Consider the following 18,156-nt stretch of genomic DNA (forward strand, 5'->3'; position numbering starts at 1 on the left):
GGAGGAGCAGAGTGGGCAGGGCCAGTTAAATGGGTGAGAAACAAGATGGCAGACTTGGCAACTGAGACGTGAGGACAGGAAGTCTGGATGGAGGTGCAAACCATGGGCAAAAGGTTCTACATGGACGCTGTATAATGATTATAATATTGAGCAAGATGATTTCCAACCACAAAGCTTGAAACAGAGTTTACTTTGTGCAATGTGACCACCCTGTCTGAGAGCAAGCCTGCTTAGCTCGGAGAGCGAAGTACACATCTCACAGCTGAGTGGGCTTCCCCAGGGCAGACTGCAGCCACCTACCCGCCACCCCCTTGTGTGGTCAGCATGTGCTGATGCTGATGTCTGAGTCAATACACTGTCTCCGTGACTCCCTCAGTGCACCATTAACGAGCTCATTCTGTGCCCAGCACTGTGCCCGGCACTGAAACTGAAAGGAAGCGAAACCCGTGACCCTGAAGAGCTGGAATCCAGTGGAGAAGAAGCACGTTAAACATGGGAAGTACTGACAGATCGAGAGTAAGGTGTTGTGGGGGCACAGAGGGGAGACTAAATCTGGCTCAATGGGCAAGCAAAAGTGGCGTTCAGAGCAGGTGACGTCTGAGTGGAGTTTTGAAGAAGAGGACACTCCTGACAGGAGGGGTGTGACATGTAAAGTGGAGGGAACAGCAAGAACAAAGGCTCTGTGCAAATGCCACCTCCTCAGAGCAGCTGTCCTCTTCATCTTTACTACTTATGCCATTATATGACCTCTTTGTTTATTATCCATCTCTCACTGGATATAAGCACCATCCGAGCAGACCTACTGATTTCTATATTGCTGCATCCCAGTGCCAACAACCATACGCAGCGCACAGTAGGTACTCAATAAATATCTGTCAAATAAATGAGCCAGCTGCAGGTGGGTGTGGCTAAGAATACCAAGCAAATGCTTGTATGCTTGTATCTTTAATGTGAAGCAGGATTTAGGGACCATTTTTTCTCTTTCTCTCCCATAAAATACATGTATTGAAATGTAGAGAGGAGGAGGAGAAAGGAGTTGACATTTATTGAATACTGAGTATGGTGATAGTTCACATAATTTCAATCTCCGTAACAGCTTGTGGGTAGGTATTACTCTCCCTCATTTATAGTAAAGGAATTCTAGGTGCGCATGATTTATTCATTCTCCCAGCTACTGAAGGAAGTGGCAGGGTTGGGATTTGAACACGGGTCTGCCGAATCCCCTAGGTCTGCCCAGGGACCATATGCGAGCCCCCTCTGGAGCCCTGTGTGCAATGAGGTACTGTGTAACCTGCACGCAGTGTGACAAGCTGGCAGGAAGGTCCACTGCTTCCCAGGTGCCTGCTCTGATCCCAGTCTTTTCATGATGTCACTATTCTCTTGATAATCTCTGGTGCAAAGTACTCACATCCCCTTTGATTGTGTAAGGAAATAGGTTCAGAAACCGAGTAACCCAAGTCAAGATCACCTGACCGGTGGAGTGGGTGGGGAAACAGCACTTTCAAATCTGGGGGGTCCAGGAGGTCTGACTCCCAAACCTCTGATCCTCCCCCTAAGCTACTCTGAGCTGCAGACCAGAGGAATTTGAAATCTCAAAAGAAATCTCCATTTCAGTTCCTGGAACACATGACAGTTTCTCACCCCAGATTGTTCTCAGCTCAGTATGAAAACATATAACAGGGTATGAATGCCTGAGTGAAAGAAAGACCTAAACTTAAATTATTCCAGAATGGCACGCTATTGTCAGTGATTGACAACCAGTCTCGACTCTCACCAGTGACAGCCACACACAAAGTAAGCCTTCAAAAAGAGCTTGGTTCTCTTCAATTAGCAGAGCTGAAATGAAACCACTTAGAAAATTATACTATTGGGCAACTGGTGGGTTTTAAACATAATGAGAAAAATAAAGGCTAGGCTGATGTTTACTGTCAGCTGAGCTAGAGACGTCAGATGTGCCAGGACTTGGGCCCACACGTTCTCCCTGTGTGCCGACTGCCACAGCTCCAACCTCAGAGCCATTCTTTCATTCCTGCAGCAAATCCATACCGGTTCCCTGCTGTCACGGACTAGAGCTACGATGGGGAGCAAAACAGATACGGTCCCTGCCTCCTGGCGCTCCCAGACAAGTAAACAGGGTTGTGATGCCCTGTGATAGGTGACATAATGGGGAAAGGCAGGGTGCTCAGAGGCATTGCACAGAGAGAGGGCTACAAAAGTGAAATTTCACACTGAGTGGAAAATAGTCCTGTGGGGCAGAAAAGCCTGCCCAGCAGGCTGTGTGACCAGCCACCGGGAGAAGGACAAGGGTGGCCAGGACAGGGGCCGGGCAGCCGTGGAAGGCATGGGCTCTCCTCCTGCTGGGCCCATCTGTCTATTCCCTGGGAGTGCTAGAATCACAGCTCTGGAAAGCTGGGAGAACTTCAAGTCACTCGGCACCATTCATTCAACAAACCATGTCCCAGATATGCAATAGCTCAGGAGGAAACAAGGATGTGCAAGTGATTCCTGGGGCCCAGGTGGTCCAGGCTGATCAAAGAGGGCCAGGGATGGGAAAGGTTTGCACTTTATGCCAAGGCAATGGGGAGCCACTGAGGGCTTGAGGCAGAGGAAGTGACATGGTCAGATTTGGGATTTGCCAGATACCACTCAGAGAGCAGAGTACAGAGGCTGGGCCCTGAGCTCTGAATGACTAACCCCGGAGCCTCTGACCTTAACCCAGCCTCATACTTACGGGGCTCCTACAATCTATAGGGCCAAGAGCTGGAAGAAATGGACAAGAAAAAGTATTTATCTGACTGAAGGAAAACTCCAGGATAGACTTACTTCTCAGACCTGGATCTCAGCGGAACAGGAAGACAGCAAAGATTAGATTCTATTTCTGCCTTGGTCTATAATGAGCTGTGTAGCAGGGGACCAGTCATTCCCCTCACTCAAACCACACCCTCATCTGCGCGATGGGTGGAGAGTTAGGCAGCTAATTACAAACGATGATCATAACCTGAGCCAAGTGCTCACCTGACGTAATGTCCACAAACCCCCCGTGAAGTAGACCCAATTATCATCATCTTCATTTTACAGCAGTGGGAACTGGAATTGGGAGACGTTAAATAGCTTGATGAAAGTCAGATACTAAGTGAGTTATAGAATCAGGATTTGAACCCAGCTTTTCAAGGGCTTGATTGTGAAAACATCCTAGTTTGAGGCCCTCATCCATTTGTTTCCTAAGGACTTTCTGAGCACCTGGTCTATAACGGTGAAGAGATGAGGAAGCAGAGTTCCTCCAGAGACAGACACATACCCTCTTGCAGGGTGGGAGCTCTGAATTCTAGTCCTGCCTGTGTCATTAACTTGGCCTCCATGTCGAGAGTGTGCAGGGTGTGTACAGAGGGAAAGGTGAGGAAGTGGTTATGACAAAATCCTCTCTCTTGGTCTCCCTCCTGTACTTGGGAGTCACCCTGTGTCAATGGGATGTCACAGAAGACCCAGGAATGAGATGGCCAACCCCTGGCACAGTCGAAACAACAGCATCACCCCTAGTGAACTTAACCTGAGTCCACCAGGCACCCACATAAAGGGCTGATGGGGCAGCTGGGTCCTTATTGGGCAGATCAGCCACCCCAGTCTGGCTAGAAGCCGCCCCTTCAGCTCTCAGAGCCAGGCCACTCACAATGGACAGAGCCCAAAAACGCATTGTGAGAGGGGGTCTCTTCCTTGTAGGTCATGAGACTTGGCCAGGCCTGGGGCCTAAATAAGGGAAAGGTGCCCCTGGAGGCAAGCTTAGATAAGCTGCCCCAATCCATAGACAGCAATACACCATCCAATTAGACCTAATTAGCCACCTTTGAAGCAGGGACAGCAGAAAGGCCAGAGAGCGGCTGTTGGGAGGGCTGTGCCTCCCCTTACGCCCCCCTGACCCTCCGGCAGTGCTTGCAGGAACCAAGACAGGCAGACCTGCCCTCCCACCCTCCTCTGACTAATGAGACGAATCCAGTGACGGAGGGTACAACCTGCTGAGAAATGTTTTCTCCCTTCTTCTAATAAACTTTTCAAAAAGGCTCCTGAGATCCACGGCTGGATTCTCCCATGAACACAGCCCCGGGTGTCAAGGGGACAGAGTCACACAGTAACAGCTCATTTAGCAGGGAACAAATGGCCTCCTTTCAGGCCAACAATTGAAACACTATACACTCAGACAAGTGCTGGGGCCCAACATGGGTGTCGATCGGAAAGACAGGCAGAGGACACAGCACCCATTCCTTTGAGAAATCCCCTGACCGCTTTGGGCGCGGGGGCGGGGGGGGGGGAGCGGTGGATGAAAGATGATGCTCTCTTCAAACAACCCGGAAGGCAAAATGCAAAAGTGTTGGTTGGAATAAAATATTGAAATCAAAATGATTATTAACAGTAATAATAGCTTACACGTACATGTGTACAGTCCCTTGTCATTCATAATTCACTTTCACATGCATCACCTCTTTGAAGCTTCACACCAATTTTATGCAGCAGGGAAGGCAAAAGGCAGCATCCCCATTTTATAGAGAAGGATTTGGAGAGGCTGAGAGCTTAAGCCCAATGTCACACAAGACACATGTCAATGCCACAGTTCAAATCAAGCCTTCCAATCCCAAATCCACTACACTTTCCTTATTTGCACAGCAAATCCAAACTTTGTTATGTTCCCTTTATACTTTTTTTAAATCATAATAAATTAGGGCTGGAAAAGTTCTTAATAATCACTGGAAACCTGGAACCCAAATATGTTAAACCACATACCCAAGGTCAAACATCAAAGTAGGACAGGTCCTTGGTCTCCATACTCCCTCCAGGTCAATGTTCTTCTGACTCTGCGTCCATTCAGGCCTGATAACAAGGACTATTTCTACAGAAACTAGCAACGTGAATATTTTCTTTTACGTTGTCCCTTTAAAAACAGTAGATGCCAATGACAAACATTTCCTTTTGACACGAGTCTTTATTTCTAATAAAGCAATGACATTAATGTGGTGGGAGAAACAAGCATAGAAGGGGAGAATGATTCAGTAGAGTTCCCTGCATGCGGTAGGGGTTCAATAAATGTTTGCTGGATTGGATGTAGTGAAATGAGTGTGGACCCACAGGGAAACAAGAGAAAGAGAAGGTATTTTGCACACACATAGATGGAAAGGCATCGACTCTGTGTAACACGCTGTGCTAGGAGTTTGGCACAAAGAAGACATTTGCCATATTCCAAGCTGGTTTTCGACATTGGCTTGATGCTCCCACTGTCTTAACATCACACACTCCCAGAGAGGACACAGCGGGATGTGTGCTTCCAGGCAATCCCTTGGAAAATGCTTGACCTTCACTGAACTTTTGACATTGTTTTCAGTGTCACCTCAGTGTCTTCTTCTTTTTGTTTTTTTTTAGGGAAAAATTGTGGAGTAAAGAAAGAAGTATATAAAGGGAGGCAAAAACTGTTAGTAAAATCCTAGTGACAAACCTGACGTCAGGAGGCATTCTCTCACTCTGTCACTGAACTGCTCTATATATGATTCTCCCTTGGTAACTTCTGTCAATTTCTGTCTACTTTTACTCTTCCTCTCAATTCACTGCAGGTTTCATGGTATTTGGGGGTCGGGCGGTTCTTTGGGATGTAGGAAATGTCACAGATCACCACTTTATACTTTGGTCTAGAAAGTGTGCTAGCGATCACTACTGTTCATTGAACACCTGCAACAATAATGATTATCGGAAAATCAAAGGGATAGCTGAATTTTATGGAGTGTCCACTATGTGTTCCATGCTAAGCACGCCACATGTATTATTTTATTTAGCCTTTATACAACCACCCTGTGATGTTTAATTTGTCTAAAGCTATATGAACTACATGGTGGCAAAGTCAGATTCTGACTTCAGAGTCCATGTCCTTCACCAGATAGGGATCATGCATTCTTTTATTCATTTGCACAACCACTATGTCCCTCCCAGGCCTTGCGCTAGCTACTGAGATGCAGAGAGAAAAGACGAAGACCATGCTCTCAGGCAGCTTGCACTAGCATGAGCAGACTGATAAACCAAAGGTCACATAGTATGTGCTAGGTGTAGTGACAGAAGGGCTTGTTGGGTGCTTTGGGCATATCCAGGAGGGACACCTAATCCAGTCTAGGAAGGGACAAAGAAGATTCCCAGAGGAAATGGTGCTTCTGTCTTAAAGAGTAGGGAGAAGTCTGCCAAACGAAGGGGGACATGAAGGACAGTTTCCTCATGGTGCAGGGAGAGGAGCGCAGCAGGCACAGAGACGTGGAAGCTTGGGAGAGCCTGGGCACGTTCAAGAGTCTTCCAAGCAGCTCAGAATGGATTGCACCCAGAATAGAAAGCTGGATAGCAAAAAGAAAGAGGATTGGAGAGGAGTGATATACAGCATACAAACCAAGGAGGGGCTTCTCTGCCACACAAAAGAGTCTGAGTTACATCCTGAAAGCCACAGTGGCCTCTGAGGGTTTGTGAGCTAGTGTGTGATGTTCAAGGGGAAGGCTTACTGCCTACTTACACGCCACTCCCAGAAGGGAAAAGCAAGGCAGCAACACTTCCATCGCTTCTCCTCAAAGGAAAGGGACTGATTTATCTTTTGGGTGAAATCCAGAGAGGAGCACAAACGTATGTGGCTACAGCAGATACGCTCTAGACTCTCTCAGCACAATTCCAACCACACTTCTGTGTTTCTTACACCTCTGTGAGACCCAGGAGTGACTACAGGGTGCTCTGGGACACCAAGCAGACACACTTGCACGAGGCTTGGAGGGAGGAAGTGAAAAGACAGCTGGTCTCTGCCATGTGCAGAGAGAGTAGCTCTTCTGGGACAGCTCAGACAAAGATCCTCCCATGTGTCCCTAGCAACAGTGTCATCTCCACCCTAACAATTCCATGGTGTGATTGAATAACTGTCCTCACATCCAAGCTTGGCCCCCAGGATCCTTCTAGAATGGGGTAGGCTACCCAACACCCATTAATAAATCCCCTTCTGCTTAAACTGTGTCATCATCAACTAAGAACCTAATTGATACAACATGACAGCTCCTTTCTTTCTCTCCTTCAAAGCTGCCTGACCTCAGAGATCCTCATTCGTTGCGATGAGGCCAATTGTGGTCCTATAGGGGGAAAGGGAGACCTGTATATATCCAGCTGAGACCAACTGAAAGAGAAAGTTCAGGAGTCCTGATGCAGCTGCACAACGTACACAGCCTCCAACCAAGCTTTAACAGAAATAAGACCCAGGCTTCATCTTTGACTAGCCCCAGTGTTCATCTCCTATTTGGTTTTTAACTCGGAGGGAGAAAGCGCATAATTAAATATCACTCCCACCCATCAAAACCTCCCCACACCTGGAAAAAAATAGATCACATTTGTGCTTTGGAAGCAGGGAGATCAATTAGAATCAGCTGTTAGGCTGAAATAAACCCAATTCCAGAGTCAGTCTGGAGTAAGGAAGGAGATGCTTCTGTGTTAATCAGAAAGGCAATGGGAGCCCATGGGTACAGAAACTTCAGCTGGGCCATGCAATCTGTTGATTACCAGGGGACCCTTTTTTTGCAAAGGCGGTCATAATCTCAAACTTGTATTATTTGCAGGGGGCTGATTTTCCCCTTGACTCTCACAGAGTTGCCAACACACCTGCTTCCAAAGCATGCGGTCTCCTCACCGAGACCTCTTAGAGCAGAGACCGAAGGTGGAGTAGGAAATTGGAATAATTAACCTCGAGTGCAGCCACAGAGGACTATACAGGGCATGAGCTAAATTAAAGAAAAATCAGCCAGAAAGTTCCAAATTTTCTAGTCCCTGAACTCCATGTCAGCATTTTCTCATCACTCACAAGGAGAGAAAGTTTAGAAATACAGCTCTCTTTGTTGAGCAACTATTTTACGTGCCATGCCACAGTGGGCGGTGGGGAGAGAAAGTAGACAACTGCACTCAAGAGTTGACAATGTGGCGAGAAAGCTGAGAGGACACCGGGGATGACGCGTGTAGGTGTGGCAGACGCTGCTAGCGCGACCACCAACATCCATTCTCCCCGTCTTCTAATACAGCACCCCGCTTCCGGCACATGGCCACCCACAGTAAAAACAGTACTCCTGAGCCTCCCTTCAGTCAGGAGGGGTCAGGAGCATCGGCGCTAGTCAATGAAGATGCAAAAAGAAATTACGGGGGCAACTTCTGGCCACATGCTTTAGAGAAATGGGAAGGTTCTCCTCCGACCTCTTTTCTCTCTTCCAGCCATCTAGTTTGAATGAGGATGTGGTGACGTACCGTCCTGGATCATGAAGACGGCAGCAATGTCCTAGGGGTGGAGAAGCAGCGGGCTAGAAGGAGCCCGGACGCCGCACGACTTCACGGCACACAGCTGCCCTATATGCTCAGACCTTCACAAGACTGGAGTATATAGATTTCTACCACTCTTAAGATCTTGTAATCCCTTATATTTAGGGTCGGGGCTACATGCCGTTGGACCTACATCCTAATTGAGATGGCAGGCCACCACTTCACTTACTTAGCAATCTCACCTTCCCAGGAAACAGTTGTAAACAAAGAAACAAAAAAGACCCCTAAACAGTCTCGGGTGTCTCTTCACTGTGGAGGCTGAGGCACTTTATTCACAGTAATGGCGCCCAGGCCAAGGTGCTTATTGACCCTTAATACACCCACATTTCCAGTGAGCAGGGTTCCTGCTACATTAGTCCACAGCCAATGCAAAGATGGGTAGAAAGGGACGAGGCCAACTTTTAGAGGCAGGTAAATTGATAATACCAAGACACAAGAGCACAATCTGATAGGGAAGAAAAAGACTGCAAACGTACAAACATTAGTTATTAGAATCTAAAATCTGCACATCCAGAGGTCTGAGGCCACTCGTGTATAGGGGTAAACAGTCCCGCATCACAAAATAATCCTTCAGGGCTCAGTTGGTTAAGCGTCTGCCTTTGGCTCAGATCTTGGGGTCCTGGGATCTAGCCCCGTGACAGGCTCCCTGATCAGCAGGGGGTCTTCTTCTTCCTCTCCCTCTGCCCTCCCCGCCCCCACTCATGCTCTCGCTCTCTCTCTCTCTCAAATAAATAAAATCTTAAAAAAATAAATAGTCCTTAAGATTATCAAGTACAGAGCCCAACACAACTACTGATGCTTATAATGATATTTGAGTCGCATTCGTTTTAAAAAGGAGGGAAATGTAGGAGAAGGAAGGGAAGAATGAAGGGGGGTAAACAGAAGGAGGAATGAACCATGAGAGACTGTGGATTCTGGGAAACAAACAGGGCTTCAGAGGGGAGGGGGGGTGGGGAAGTGGGATAGGCCGGTAATAGGTAGTAAGGAGGGCACGTATTGCATGGAGCACTGGGTGTTATACGCAAACAATGAATCATGGAACACTACATCAAAAACTAAGGATGTACTGTATGGTGACTAACATAACATAATAAAAAATTATTTTAAAAAAAAGGAGGGAAATGTGTAATTTATTGATAAATATTTCCAAAACATTAGTCATCTTGAAATTTTGTTAATTTGAAACATCCCAGGCTATGGATGCCTCATACATGTTATTTCATGCAATTCAATGTTAAATGAAATACGCTTGAATATCACACAAGCGGTCAATGTTATAATCCTTTATTCTGAACCTACACTTCGTTAGGCCTTGCCCTAGATGTGATGTCCTAGAGATGAATCAGACACATCACTGCTGTCTAGTAACTCACAGTCTAGTTTGGGCACAGACCAATAAACAGATCATTATGACACCAGATCAAACTTCTAAGGAAAGAAAATCATATACAATATAGATGAAAGAAAAAAGAATATGAAAGGAATCCTTATGAAATAAGAAAAAGACCATCAAAAAGAAAAACGGGCAAAGATGAATTAGCTGTGCATCGAGAAGCAAATTCAAATGCCCAATGAACATGAGATGAAAAATATGAAGTAAATAACAATGAGCTATCACTTGCTACCTAACCAGGTTAGCTAAAGTGAATGATAACACATGCTCCTGGCAAAGATAGAGGGAAAAGACTATTTCGTACATGTTAACGGAAATGTGAATTATTACATTCTCCTTGGAAAGATATGTGGCACTATCTCCCAAAACTTTAAAAAGTACATATCCTTTGACTTAGAAATCTTAGTTTTTGGGACGCTATTCTTAAAAGTTCAAGCATAACAATAGATAATGATAAACATACAAGAATGCTTATTTCTAATGCATTGTGTACAAAAATTAGTGAAACAAAAGTAAATGCTCATTGGTAGGGAAATGGTTGAAAATTTTGTTGTATATTCATACCATTGAAACTCACAAAGCCATTGAAAAGAGTGATGTATCTATACAAATTGGCTGAGGGAGGGCTGGAGGGGTGAGTGGCAGAAAACTTTCTATAGTGTTTTAAGTGAGAAATACAGAATGTCAAGAAATACATATCTGATCTTGTCTTTTAAATCAATGACAAAACTCCTTATGTATGTACATACTGTGTATGAACATATACGTGTAAATATTATGAAAGCATAGAGAAAATATAAAAGATATCTAGGTTATTAGATTAGTTTATGGGGCAAGGGACAGTAAAAAAAGCAAACAAAAACTGGATTAAAAAATAGATGCCCAGAACAAAAAGCAAACAGCTTTCATAATAAGACAGAGTATATAAAATCACATCCATCTATAAATGCTAATATATGGGTCTCAGGACATAAATGAAACGACAGTCACCAAATTATAGATAACACAATGGGAATTTCAAATGATTTTTACTAACTCCTTATATTTTTCTATACTTACACATTTTTTACAGTTAACTTGCATTATTCATAGATTTGAAAAATTAATAAGGTGATTAAAAAAAAAACCACCATTGTCATGCCTGTCAATATTCAGTAGAGTTAACTAAGAAAACTTCATGCAGGACTCAGCATCTGACCTCGGCTTTAAAAGCCTAGTGGATCTGGAGGAGATTTGAAAAAGAAGGGTGTTCCAGGCAGGAAGAACTTCGTAAGTACAAGTACAGACATAGACATGAACCTGGGGACTAAGCCTCAGGCAGTCTGCCTTATCTGAACAGAGGATGAAGAAAAAGCATGTGGCTGGAATTCCATGACCACAGTAAAAAGCAAACAGATAAGAAGTAGAAATGGCCACCATCATGCATAAGCAAAAATAAAATTTTTAGAGTTCACATTAACAAAGGAAACAGCTTGGTTTCTTCAAGTTCTACAAATTGACAAATATTTTGAGTTCTTAGGACTCTGTCCATGGTGACACCATGTGTTTCACTCAGATGTAAACTTCAGTTTGGTAACATTTTCGTTTTAAACCCTCCTTCCTGTCAGTTTCCAGCTCGGCTGTAAATATCTGCTGGGAGAAAAAAATGTCACTAAAGATCTGAGCTCAAGTTTCTAAAAAAAAAAAAAAAAAAAAATGGTCATTTTGAAACAAGAAGAAGTCATACTCTGCATGTTAATTAAGCAAGAAGTGTCAAGACCTATGGCTTGGAGTTCATTTCAGAAAAAAAAAACGTTTTTATTTATTAAAAGCCCATGAATACAAATGAATTTTTTATTTGGTGTTCATTCTTGTTCAATTCTGCCCCCTTTGAGACAGGAACTTCATGGGCTTTGCTAGATAAATTGAAAGATTGTCTGGTGGCACTGGGTCTTCTGTCCTCCACAATAAGGCTGTTTCATAAGCTGTAAGTGAGCAACTGTTCATGATACAGGATTCCTGCACTCTCACCAACAAAGAAATAGTCTAAACATCACCAGGTGATGGTCACTACCTTGCCCAAACCAACCAGTGTCACACAGCACCCCAACCTAAGTTGATTTCAACCTGAGAAACACTCCCTTTTCTCTTCTACAAGTACCTCTCGCTCTCTAGACAGGGCTTGTAGCCATGAGGACCCCAAAGTTCCTATTCCCACCACCACATTAAGAAGTATAGCAGCTAATACTGTTCTTCCATTTCCAGGAAATTGAAAGAGACACACAGGACCTTCAAGTGACCCTTCTGATGGGTAGAGTTCACCAGGTAGAGTAGGAATGTGTTTTCTAGACAAGGAAAAAAAAGTTGTACCCACAAACGTACGAAAGGTACATCTGTAGTGCGTACATGTGATGTGAGTGTAGTGTGTGTATGTGTGTGTGTACGTGACGATGCTCTATACAGGTGTGTGTGTGTGAAAGAGGATTGTGTATGTGTGTGATGCTGTGTGTTAGGATGTGTGTGTGTGTGTGTGTGTGTGTGTGTGTGTGTGTGTGTGTGTGTAGGAGGGAACCAGAAGGCCAGGCTCTGAAAGGCTCTGAAGTCTATGGTCAGATATTTGAATAATATACTTCAGGCAACAGGGAAACTTTTATGGTTTTTGATCTGGGGAATAACATGATCAAAGCTATGTTTTAGAAAGATCAAGTCACAGCTCTGGGGAAGGCCTGTACTGGAGGTCAGGAGATGAGTCGGGGGCTCTGAGGATGATCTGGAATGGGGACAAGGAGGCTGGAGAGGAGAAAATTAATTGGCATTACTTTCCCATCACTCTTAGTTTTAGATGGCAGGTAAAAGTATTTACTATCATTTTTCTTTTTTCCTCCAACTTTAAATAAACAAAAAACACATCTTTAAAAATTTGTCCATTCTGTGAAAGACATTTAAAACAAAGGAATAGCTCCCCTCCAAAATTATTTGGACACCAGCCCGTCCAACGGGAGTACCCCAATCTGACCCAGACAAGAATCTGCTTTGGGGGCTATGCAAAACACATCTGTTAAGCGAACAGATCCTTACCAGCTCCAACCACACACCAGCAACGGCAGCCTCCCAGTCAAGGAAGAGACAAGAACCAGAGTTGATGGTTTCTGTGGTACAATGTTTATGTCATAAGTAATTATCTGATTATGTCAAAGCTGAGTTCCAAGCAAGTCTATCCGGAAGGAGTCTTTTGCAGCTCAGGGTTTTCCTCTATATTCTTTCAAGCCAGGCAATAAAACAAGACTTTAGTTCCTATGGGCCCTTCTGTCCCCCTCTGTGAACTAGAATTCCTCCTCCCTGTATGTCCGCCCCTGCCTATGTTTCCTCCTCTTTCTCTACCTCTCCTGCCTCCTTCCCACTGCCTGCCTCTTTTCGAAGACTGAAGCTGTCTCTGTCCCTCTGTTTCTCTCTTCCCACCGTCCCCACCTCATCCTCTTTCACTCTGTCCTCTCTCCGTTCCTTTTCCCACCATCTCCCTTCCCACTATGTAAAAAAGCTTAAATTTTAGAAGAGGAGGAAGGCCTTCGCTAGTACAAGAATCTGAACAACAAATTGGATCACAGTGAGGTGAATGGCTGAGTCCGGCTTCAAGAAAAAAAATAAATCTTGGAAAAGAGAGAGGGCTGAACGGTGGCCCTTCATTTTGTGGAAGGCGGGTGGAGCCTATGGTTCCCAGTTGTCCCTGAACACCAGGATCACTAGGCAGTCTTCCAGCTGGGCACTTCCTATTTGCTCCTAAGCCCCAGCCAGCTTTTTCCACTGGGAGTGAGGTGGCACTGCCGCTGTCACATTGCACTGCTCAGCTACTCCTCTTGATCAGCTCAGAAAGGAAGAAAAGCCATAAAATTCAGAACCAGCTCATGTCAGCACTGCAGGGGATGTCAATGACCACCTGGTCCAACATGGTCAGGTCACTGGTGGAGAGAAGGGGGCCCTGGCTCACTAAATGCCAGGGGGACTCATTATTAGAAAACCCAGACCTAGGACCTGTTGCAAAAATCCCTCTGCCCTGGGAACAGCTCTAGATGTCTGCCTTCTGAAAAGAAATCTACAATATAGGGTTCAGACGCATAAACAGATAGGATAAGCTTAAAATAGAGACAGAAAGGGATTCAAATGCACACGGTACACATTAGAAATCCCCTTTATGCTGCTGGCAAAAAAGGATTTGAGAAAGAAGTCTGTTGAGGATGGGGCTGCAGTGGTGGAGGGCTCGAAGCTATGAAGACCTTTTTAATATGGCTGTATTGTAATACTGCAGTGCCAAACCCCACCAGTCACTCCAAAAAAGAAAAAGGAAGCCCGCTGAGCAGCAGAACTTCCCAGCCGTGGAGACAGATTGTCTCCCATTTGCACCCATTTAATAACTGCTTTATTTAACAAGAGTGGGGGAAATGTGCATCCTCGGAAGGCACAGCACAAGAACCTCCTGCAACGACGACGCGATTCCTTGGACATGAAACTAAAATGCATTCATCGGAACTCAGTCTCCCAAAACAGCAGCAAAGCCACTGTGAGGCGATTTCCAGGCGAGAGCCCCTCGGAGACGACGAGGGGGATGGGGCTGGCAAGCAGGGGACACACCTTTTCTGAGCTGTTGGAAACATGCTGCCTGCAAAGTCCACCCAGGCTGTGCTGCCAAGGGTTAATTTCCTGGGGGGGGGGGCGGGGAGGAATTGCACACACTCACACCCCTACTGAATCCCCACAACCTCTGCCGCCACCACACATTTGGATTTTTTTAAATCTTAAATTCCCCGATCAGCCATATCTTTTCGGAACAGCCCCTCCACCTGGGCTGGATTCCCATCTCATCACCAGTGAAAGCCCAGAGAGCCGGGCATAATTATTTTGCTACAAGGTTATGCCTAATTGGCCACTAACCTAATTGATTAATCATCTCATTTTTCAAGGCAGCATCAAAGAGCCAAACTGAGGGGAGAGAGAGAAAACCTGTATCCAGGCGGCGCGGGGGGGGGGGGGGGGTAAAATTACGGACTGGGGGAAAGACCCGCAGCCACCTTGCCTGGTTTCTGGATACAGAAGTGGACAGAAAATCACAGAAAACCCAGAATGAGTGGGGAAATGCGCAAGACCACAAAAGGACAGAGCCGGGAACCTCGACGCTGCCCAGCCAGCCTGAGTCCAGCCGCCTCGGAGAGGATGAAGTTGTTTCCCCTGGGCTGGGAAGGGTTAAGTGGCTGCGCGTCAACCCAGCCTAGGCTAGCGAGGGGGGAGCAAAAACCACTTGCCCCAATGTCGGCGAGTTGGCGTGGGGGCCTCCGGGGGTCGCCCTCGGGTTCCGGCCACAACTTGCGCGGCTCTGCGCGGCGGCCCTCGCCTGCGTCTTTGCGCGCCACCCAAAACTTTGCGCACACTGCAGCCGCCGCCCGCCCGCTTTTCTCAGCGAGTCGCACGCCTCCAAGTGCCGCGGCAGCCCCTCCGCAGCCGCCGCTGCCCGGCTTCGGGCTCCAGACTTTTCCCTCGCTGCCTCCAGTTCCCACCCAGGGGGCTCCCTCGCGGCTGCGGGAGCGCGGCGCCCTCCAGGCGGTGGGCAGGCGGTGCGGGCGCGGCGTTCCAGATGACCACCTCCCCGGGTCCGGGAGCACCCACGGGACAGATTGGTCCGCGCGGCCATCCCCACCCCGGAGCGCCCACCCTGAGCCTCCCGCGCCGAGCCAGGCGAGCGCAACACCTTCTCCTACCTTCCAGCCGCTGAGGACCACACTCTCTGCTCAGCCCTCTTGACTCATCCTCAGGCTGCCGGAGAGGGCTACGGGGCTCCGCTTTTGTTCCCTGGGGCTGGCAGGTCCGTGTGGGGCCAGGGCGCGGGAGCTGCGGCGGAGCTGGGTATCCCGGACGGGGGATGCTCAGCTCACTCCCAGCAGCTTTGCCGGCAGCAGTAGCGGCGGTGGCAGCAGCGGCAGCAGCAGCAGCGGTACAGATAGTGCCGGCTCTCTGCAGGCCACATCTTTCATACCTTATACATCACTACCGCATTCCCCCGAATAGGGGAGCCCCACAGCATTTCGCCACCTAGCGCAGAATGCAGGAGCCCGCAGCAGTTGTCAAAGCCGACCAGGCCAGAATGTGAGCACTTGGAGGGGAGAAGGACCTCAGTACCTGCTGGCAGATGCCCCTGCCTCTCCTATGTCAGTGGGGCCTATAACTTGCAGCCATTCTGCCGTGCTCACCTTCTGGGATTGGCTGTTCCTCGGGGTGGTCTGTACTTGAGGCCATGCACTGACAATTTATCAGGGGGAGCCCTCTTTGCTGCTGCTGGAGTCTTGGCCAGCACGTGTCTTTACACAGCCTCTTCCCTGCTTTCGTCTTCACACAGGAGGCTTTGCAGCAACAGATACACACTTCTCTGTGTCTTGGAGACATTTCTGCTCTTCCCCAGATCCAGTATGTGTGCTCAGGAGCAGGCTGACCATAAGCAAACTGCTAAATGATGAAGCCTCCATTTCTTCATCTGCAAAATGGGAATCAGATTATCTGTCTCATAGGATTGTTGTGAGAACCAAATGACATAAACACAGAGCTTGACATATGTTGAGTGATAGCTTTCTTCCTTCATCCAGTGTGGGTCCTCCTTTCCTGGGATAATAATATACCAGTAACTTTCCTATTCAAAAGTATTTATTGCGGGGCGCCTGGGTAGCGCAGTCGTTAAAGCGTCTGCCTTCGGCTCAGGGCGTGGTCCCGGCGTACCGGCATCGAGTCCCACATCGGGCTCCTCTGCTGTGAGCCTGCTTCTTCCTCTCCCACTCCCCCTGCTGTGTTCCCTCTCTCGCTGGCTGTCTCTCTCTGTCAAATAAATAAATAAATAAATAATCTTTAAAAAAAAAAAAGTATTTATTGCGTGCTTACTTATGTGACAATCTCTATTTTATGGAGTGGGGTAGGACTTTCAAAAAGATAGGCAAGTGATCCTTACTCTCTTGAAACTTTCTAGTACAAGGACACAGAAAATAAACCAGCAAATTAGCAAGACACTGGCAGATAGTAATAACAACTATGGCAATGTAAGTGACGACAAGTTAATGTCAGGTGATAGCATGTGATAGGAAATGACCAGGGTAGGACATCAGGCTGGAGGTTGAAAAAGGACTGTCTGAGAAGATGGCAATTGACCTGAGACCTGTATTGATAAGGGGCCAGGCATGAAAGATCTGAAGGGGGAAACGCTAAAGACAGAACAGCAAGTGCAAAGGCCCTGAGGCGGGAGTGAGTTGAATGCATTTAAGGAACACAAGAAAACTAACTGTGGCTGGAATATAGCAAGAGTGGTCATTAGTGGTATGAGATAAGGTGGGGAGGTCAGAGAGAGAGGTTGGTCTTATGGGAGGAAGTCACGTGATTCAACTCAGTTTGGAATTCGGAGGGATGTGATTATTCTGGGATTGGAGAGAGTAGAAGTTGCATTTGTAAATGCTATGCAGAGAATGGACTGGAAGGGACACAGGTGGAAGTAGGGTACCAATCAGAGGCTCCTACAGGGGTGAATAAAAGTTCCTTTACATTCCCTGGCCAGCACAACCATAGTGACCTCTCCTCTTGTACTAGGTTAGCTACAGGGGAGGGCCACTTGGCCAGTACCCCAGGAGCTTGAATGTGAGTTTCTCCCACAACTCTGAGTATCCCTTTCCTCACGTGGAAAATGCAAATAATAATATATATTCTTATTCAATTATTGTGAGTATTAAATAAGGGGACAAAGGCACCTAAGGTGTTAAATAAGTGTTTCGTCTTCACTATATCTATCACTTCCAGAACCTCCAGAGTGCTCCTCCAGGGGCCTCCGGAGTGCTCCTCCAGTACCTCTGCTGCTTCTGGGGGAAGGGAGGGTTGGCCATTCCTATCCTGGAACTGTCCTGCCCAGGGCTTGGCAGGGGTAAACTGCTGGGTCTAGAAAGAGTTCCTCTTGGCACCTGCTGAAAGGCTTGTATTGGTAATGCCAGCCTCTGCACCCATCATCTGTCATCTTTCCAAGCAGGACACCAATATTCATTTTGTTTAGGTTGTTTTGACTTTTTTTTCCTGCCTGACACCATCATCTAGTTTATAGCACGCAGGACACCATCATATGAAGCACTCGAAGTATAAAAATAGAAGGGGGAAAAAAAGGGCTGTGTGGGGTGGGGTGGTGTGTAGAGCCAGAGACGGCAGGAAAGGAAAACAGACAGTCCTTTCTCTCTTAGCAACAGGAGGAAAGGTTCTCAGCTTAGACATATGAAAATTCTCTCGCATCCATGCAGTGTAATAGATTCCAAAGGCCTTCAGAATCCTTTTCCCCACTGATACCACAGAAACAGGAATGTTTGGCTATTCCCCCCTCTGACAGATGAAGGAGCCAAGCCCCAGATAGGTGACAGAGTACAGCT

At 46.8% G+C, this 18,156-nt stretch overlaps 1 long non-coding RNA gene across 1 annotated transcript in view; it reads right to left on the minus strand.

The window, feature by feature from the left end:
- The window catches only part of LOC148109146 (uncharacterized), a 523,556-nt gene extending 506,982 nt beyond the window's left edge, over positions 1-16,574 (minus strand). The window contains exon 1 of the long non-coding RNA XR_015726195.1: positions 15,475-16,574. This is a non-coding gene — a long non-coding RNA (uncharacterized LOC148109146). The remainder of the gene's footprint in view (positions 1-15,474) is intronic.
- Positions 16,575-18,156: the final 1,582 nt, after the last annotated feature.

Source organism: Ursus americanus, chromosome 12, assembly GCF_024610735.1.
Source record: "Ursus americanus isolate L20-20 chromosome 12, mUrsAme1.1.p, whole genome shotgun sequence".
NCBI lineage: Eukaryota > Metazoa > Chordata > Mammalia > Carnivora > Ursidae > Ursus > Ursus americanus.